Genomic DNA, 7137 nt, shown 5'->3' on the forward strand with positions numbered 1-7137 from the left:
GGCTCACAACCATCTGTAATGGGGTCTGGTGCCCTCTTCTGGCCTTCAGGCATATACACAGACAGAATATTGTATACATAATAAATAAATATTTTTTAAAAAACTTAAAAATAACGAAGAAAACTGAGCTAAGTGAAGTAGAAAAAGGACAAATACATGCGGCTACATCAGTGGACTTCCAGGGTAGCAAGACTCTTAGAACAAAGACGCGCGAGAAGGGGGAAACTAGTGCAAGGCCTACAGTGTCCATCTCAGAAGATGAGAAGTTCCGGAAACTGTTAAATACCACAGAACCACACATTCAATCATAAAATACACAGAAAACTAAGCACACACCTTCTCACCAGGCTTGAGTAACTTGTCCAAGTCAGAAATCCAGAGGTAGCCAAGTCCCTTGGAGTACACTGGGCAGAGCCACCTCTCCCTTGAGAGCCCCTTGAGCAACCCCAGAACTCTGGCGTCATAAATACTGACTCCAGCATCTGCCAGTTTTATATCAAAGAGCCCCTGAGTCAGCTGGCACACTGCCCCTCCAGGTGCCCTCCCCATCCCTAGGCCTTCCCACTGATGCCAGCATGGAGGGAGCTGTGAAAAGCCATATGCAGAAGATCTGCCCTTCCTTACTGCCCCTGAACGGCTTCTCAGAGCGCAATGACCCCCTCAGCTCCACGGCAGCCCACAGACCGGATTAAAAAGCTAGCTACAGCCTATAGTCAGCACACCTCCCAATTCAGCAATGGGCCTGTGGGGACAGAAAGGGCTAAAGAGACGCTTCACCCCCTGATGGTAAGAGGTTCAACTGCCCGAGCTCATTAGTGATCACAGAAACAAACCTCAATGTGTCCCCTCCCCTCAAACACACAACACACGCACGCACGCACCCGAGAATATGTCAAAGAAGAGGAATATTTCAGTGTTAACACATCAGAACACTTCCCTAGCCCTGCAGGAATTCAAAATCCAGTACAGCTGGGCAAGTGAGAGGGCTTGGCGGAGTAGGAGCACTTGCCACAGGTGCCTGGAAACCTGCATTTGAGCCCTGGGACTCAAGTCAGGTGGAAACAGAATACACATACAATTAAAAAAGTAAGGACCAGCAAGACAGCTCAGCACATAAAGGTGCTTGCTGCCCAGCATAAAGATCTGAGTTCAATCCCTGGGACCCGCAAGGTGGAAAGAGAACCGACTCCCTTCTGCTTGTGTCCTCAGACCTATATACACACCATGACGTGTATTTACCCACACACATGTACACACTGACAAAGTGTGATCAATTTTTTTTAACTGAAAATTTTATTTATTTTATTTTTTTTTGAGACAGGGTTTCTCTGTAGCTTTTGGAGCCTTGGAGCCTGTCCTGGAACTAGCTCTTGTAGACCAGACTGGCCTCGAACTCAGAGATCCTCCTGCCTCTGCCTCCAAGTGCTGTGATTAAAGGCATGCACCACCACCGCCCGGCAGTGAAAATTTTAATGAGCTACTTTGGAAGCTGGTTTGGTAACATCTGCTAATGTTCAGTGTGCTCCCACCCCAGGACCCAGCAATTACACACCTGGAGTACTTGCATACTAACTGGATGATACATGCAAAAATGTTCAAAGAAGTCTCCTTACGACAGTCCCAACCCCAAGACAATACAATTGTTTCATTGAGATACAGAATGTGGTATCTCAGGGTGGTGATAGGCTGTTCCTTCAGCAGCAAAGGGAAACCTGGAACTCGCCATGTAAGATGCTATACAGCCAAGGGTGAGCCTCCTACCTCCCCCTCCCCTGTGCTTCGATGATAGGCATGCACCACCATGCCTGGCTGATACAGTTCTGAGGGGGGGACCCCAACTTTGTGCATTCTAGGCAAGCGCCTTACCCACTGAGCATAGGCCTAGCCCCACAAAATTTTTCACAAACGGAGTAAGCAGCAAGTAATTTACAATGCGCAGGTCCCACAGGTGGTGTTACAGATACTAACTCTGCCTGTGAAGACTCCAGAGCCCTGGAGGAGAGAGGGCTATGTGCCAATCAAGTTCTTTGTAAGCACCCAAACCTGCCTTCTGTGCCATCCCCAGGTGTCTTACATGAGTGTGGCAGAGGGGCTGTTTTCCACAGTGCAAAAAATGGAAATAAACCGCCGGGCAGTGGTGGTGCACGCCTTTAATCCCAGCACTCGGGAGGCAGAGGCAAGCGGATCTGTGAGTTAGAGGCCAGCCTGGTCTACAAGAGCTAGTTCCAAGACAGGAACCAAAAGCTATGGAGAAACCCTGTTTCGAAAAGTCAAAAAAAAAAAAATGGAAATAAACCAAACAGGCTGGGGTGTGTTAGTGAGTAGAGCACTTGCCTGGTGTGCGGGAAGCCCCAGATTCCGTCCTAGCCCCACGTGAACTGTGGGTGGTGGCACAGTGCATAATCTCAGCACTGAAGGGGTGGGGAGACAGGAGAATCAGGACTTGAAAGTTATTTTTTTTTAAAGTTTTTCTTGACTAAATAGCACTCGGGAGGTAGAGGCAGTCGGACTCTGAGTTTGAGGCCAGCCTAGTCTACAAACTGACAGGACAGCCAGAACTACACAAAGAAACCCTGTCTTGGGGTGGGGGGGCAGAAAGTTATTCTTGACTAAGCTGGGAGTTCTAGGCCATCTCAGGTTATAAACTAAAGTGGAATTAACCCAAGGATAGAAGTTTGACAATCCCCCTGCAAGAGTGGGTTACAGCTTCAATCAAAAGCACGAACTGGAGACACAGATCTGGGGGCACAGCTCAGCGCTTACCTAGCACATAGGAAACCTTGATGGCAGAAATCAGAGAAAAGACACAGTCAAGATTTATGGTGTACAGGGAGAAGTTAGGGCCAAGCGCACGCCCCCGAACTGCGTTTCTGTAAGTCTCCGACACTGACCTCCCCCCCAAGGTTTCCTCACCCACTTTAAGCGTGGCATTCCTTCCTACTTACACAGGGATGTTCTCTTAACACTTGGACCCAGAGCCACGGCCCTTGCCCTCTTACAGCCCTAGACAACAGCAGCCATAGAGTGCTCAGAGTGGCCCACCTTCTGGAAGATGAAAGACACGCAGCAGGTCTGGTTATGAACAGCAAAGAGTGATCGCAGCAGGAGAGCTCTGCCATGGAGATATAAAGCCTCCTCCGCCCTGGCCATCAAAGTAGAGGGCTTCCATCTGCTGGGCCCAATCATTGAAATATACTCTCCAATCAGGGCATTGGGGTTGTTTCTAGAAGTTTTCTCCACTATTTTCTTCCACAGTCCCAATCTTGGCTTGGGAACCCTAGATCATCAGAGCAGACAGAGATAGAGTGGGGGCTGGAGATGCCCTTTGAAGGAGGGCTTGCCTGGAATCCCCAGGGCCATGTGTTCCACCCTCAGCACCGCTTGGGGATGCATGTCACCCCAACACTGAGAAGGGGAGACTGGCAAAGAATTGGAAGGCATTCACAGTAACATAGTAAGCTTGAGATCAGCCTGGGCTATGTAAAATTGGAGTGGGGCTGGAGAGATGGCTCAGCTGTTAAAGGCTAGGCTCACAACCTGTGGGTGCCATGTGGGGTGATGCACAGGGGATGGGGAACACAACAAACTAAGATAAGTGTGACAGTTCATACCTGTCCTCCTATCATTTAGGAGGCAGAGGCAGGAGGATTATGGGTTCAAGGCCAACATAGCAAAACTGTCTAAAAAGGGGGTGGGGGGTGCATTGTCAGATGGCCTGCCTGAAACCCACTTCGGTTGTGAGAGGCTGTAGGCAGTCTCACAGCACAAATGGCTACTAGGAATGAATCACATGAGACCAGCTTCCTAAAGGTCAGAGAACAACTTTTGAGAGCTGGTTCTCTCCTTCCACCATGTGGGTTTAGACATCAAACTTAGGTTGTCTTCCTTGGTGGTTACTTTATCTGATGAGCCACTTCAACTGACCCATGCTAGGTTTCTTCAGAGCTGGGGATTGAATCCAGAGCCTTGTGCATTTAAGATAAACTCTATCAGCTGAGGTACCTGCTCCTCCTACCTCTGCCTACCAAGAACTTGGATTACAGGTGTGTGGCCAGCACACCCAGCTCTGTTTTATTTTCTGATTTTCAATTAATTTTTATTTTATGTGTTTGAGGGCTTTGCCTGCACATATGTCTGTGTATCACATTCATGCCTGGTGCCCAAAGGGGCCAAAAGATGGCATCATATCTCCTAGAACTGGAGTTACAGCCAGTTGTGGGCTACCATGTGGGTGCTGGGACTACATCCCAGACCTCTGGAAGATGTTTTTTTTAATTTATTTATTTATTATGTATTTGTGTATTTATTTATTATGTATGTAATGCTCTGCCTGTGTGTATGCCTGCAGGCCAAAAGAGGGCACCAGACCTCACTATAGATGGTTGTGAGCCACAATGTAGTTGCTGGGAATTGAACTCAGGACCTCTGGAAGAGCAGCCAGAGTTCTTAACCTCTGAGCCATCTCTCCAGCCCCCTCTGGAAGATGTCTTAACCATGGAGCCATCTCTCCAGCTCCTTCCAGTTCCTGGTTTTGACAGGGCAAGTAGTCCCTAATAAGACTCCGAAGGAGCTATGTGGTGGTGGCTCAGGCCTTTAATCCCAGCATTCGGGAGGTAGAGGCAAGTGGATCTCTGAGTTTGAGGCCAGCCTGGTCTATAGAGCAAGTTCCAAAACAGCCAGAGCTACAGAGAGAAACCCTGTTTCAGAAAAACAAAACAAAGAAAACAAAACTTACCCGGGTGGTGGTGGCGCATGCCTTTAATCCCAGCACTTGAGAGGCAGAGGCAGGAGGATCTCTGTGAGTTCGAGACCAGCCTGGTCTACAAGAGCTAGTTCCAGGACAGGCTCCAAAACCACAGAGAGGGCTGGAGAGATGGCTCAGTGGTTAAGAGCATTGACTGCTCTTCCAAAGGTCCTGAGTTCAATTCCCAGCAACCACATGGTGGCTCACAACCATCTGTAATGGGGTCTGGTGCCCTCTTCTGGCCTGCAGGCATACATATAGATAGACTATTGTATACATAACAAATAAATAAATATATATATATATATATTTTTTTTTTTTGTTTTTCGAGACAGGGTTTCTCTGTGGCTTTGGAGCCTGTCCTGGCACTAGCTCTGTAGACCAGGCTGGTCTCGAACTCACAGAGATCTGCCTGCCTCTGCCTGCCTCTGTAAATAAATATTTTTTTAAAAAAAAAGAGAAAAAAAAACAAAACCACAGAGAAACCCTGTCTCGAAAAACCAAAAAAGAAAAAGAAAAGAAAAAAAGAAAACAAAACTTTGGAGTGAAAATAGCAGTATTAGTGATCTAAATTTTAGGATTTTTAACCTTTGTGATGAAGTGGGGACTGACCAGGATGCTAATTACATGCTGCTAATTACATAATAACCAAAAAATTCACAAATCCAGAAAATGCACATTATAGATGATCGACCGAGAGGGAAGATTCAAATGAAAACCTGACAAAGAGGGCTAGGAAGGTGGCCCAATGGTAATGGCGCTTGCCAAGACTGAGGGCCTGAGTCCAATTCTCGGAACCCACAAGGCAGAGGGGGAAAACTTACCCCCACAAGTTATCTTCTGACCACACCCATACATATGCACACACGTATGCATACAAAATTAAAAAAAAATGACAGGCCTCTGAAACTCTTGGGTCAGTCATAGTTATCATTACAGGGGGTAGACAAATAGACATCAATACCTTCTAAAAATATTTCCAGAACCATCTATAATAAACTGAAGCCCAAAATAATATCTAGTCCTAACCCTGCTTAGAGAGCTAAAAGTAAACTAAATGGCATAAGGGATTGCTGTTGGCCAGGTTCTAAACTATGGCAAAGTCTCAAATTAACCTAGTCATTCCACAAATTAATTACGAGACTAAAGGGATGGTTGAATGGTCAGGAGTATTAACTGCTCCTTCCAGAGAACCTGGGTTCCCCTCCAGCACCCACAGAGCAGCCCACAGCCATGTACAACCCAAGTTCTAGGTCTTCTTCTGACCTCTAGGACACTAGACACCTGGCGCAGCTATTCATGCATGCAACACACACAAACACATAAAATTAAACACACACACACACACACACACACACACACACACACACACTAATCACAAAGCAGGAGGAGCTGGAAGATCCCAGGAGCTACAGGTTAAACAGAGTCCTTGAATAAATGCTTTGTGAGGACCTTGTTTGAATTCTGGTTTGGTTGGTTGGTTTTTTGTTTGTTTGTTTGTTTGTTTTTCAAATTCAAATCTAAAGAGGAGAAGTGGAAACCAGAACAGACGTGACGTCTCAAGCTACACTCTCAAAGGTTGTGAGGCTGAAGCAGGGGGATCTGGAGTTCAAGGCTAGCCTGTTTTGTTTTTGAGACAGGGTTTCTCTGTGTAGCCCTGGTTGGCCTAGAACTTGATCTGTAGACCAGGCTAGCCTGGAATTTACAGAGATCTGCCTGCCTTTGCCTCCCAAGTGCTGGGATTAAAGGTTTGCACTATATGGCCCAGAAAAGCCTGGGCTACTTAATAAGAGACCCTGAATCATGAGAAATGGGGAAAGACTGTGGGAGGAAAGGAACCTGACACACATGAGAGCAACTTAAACTTTTTGGGGTTTTTTTCTTTAATTTATTATTCTTTGGAAATTCCCCAATGCATAAATGTTATTTGATCTTTGGCCCCCTGAGACCTTCTCTTTTCCTTCCCGTTCCTGCTTGGTCCTCCTTTCCAACAAGTCCACACGGGGGCTTTTAATTCTGATACTTTAAAAAGAAATTTAACTAGGACTAAAGTGGTAGCACAAGCCTTTAATCCCAGCACTTCAGAGACAGGTGGATCTCTATGAGTTTGAGGCCAGCCTAACCTACACAGTGAGCTTTAGGACAGTCAAGGTTACACAGAGAAACCCTGTTTCATAGAAAAAAACAAACATTTTAATTAGGTTATTTATTGTGGGAGGCCATGGAGATCAGAGGAGACCCCATAGAGTCAATTCTCTCCTGTAGCACGTGGGTTTTAAGGATGGAACTTTGCGCCTGGCGGTGGTGGCACACGCCTTTAATCCCAGCACTCGGGAGGCAGAGGCAGGCGGATCTCTGTGAGTTCGAGGCCAGCCTGGTCTACAAGAGCTAGT

This window comes from Microtus ochrogaster, chromosome 5 (genome assembly GCF_000317375.1).
Source record: "Microtus ochrogaster isolate Prairie Vole_2 chromosome 5, MicOch1.0, whole genome shotgun sequence".
Lineage (NCBI taxonomy): Eukaryota > Metazoa > Chordata > Mammalia > Rodentia > Cricetidae > Microtus > Microtus ochrogaster.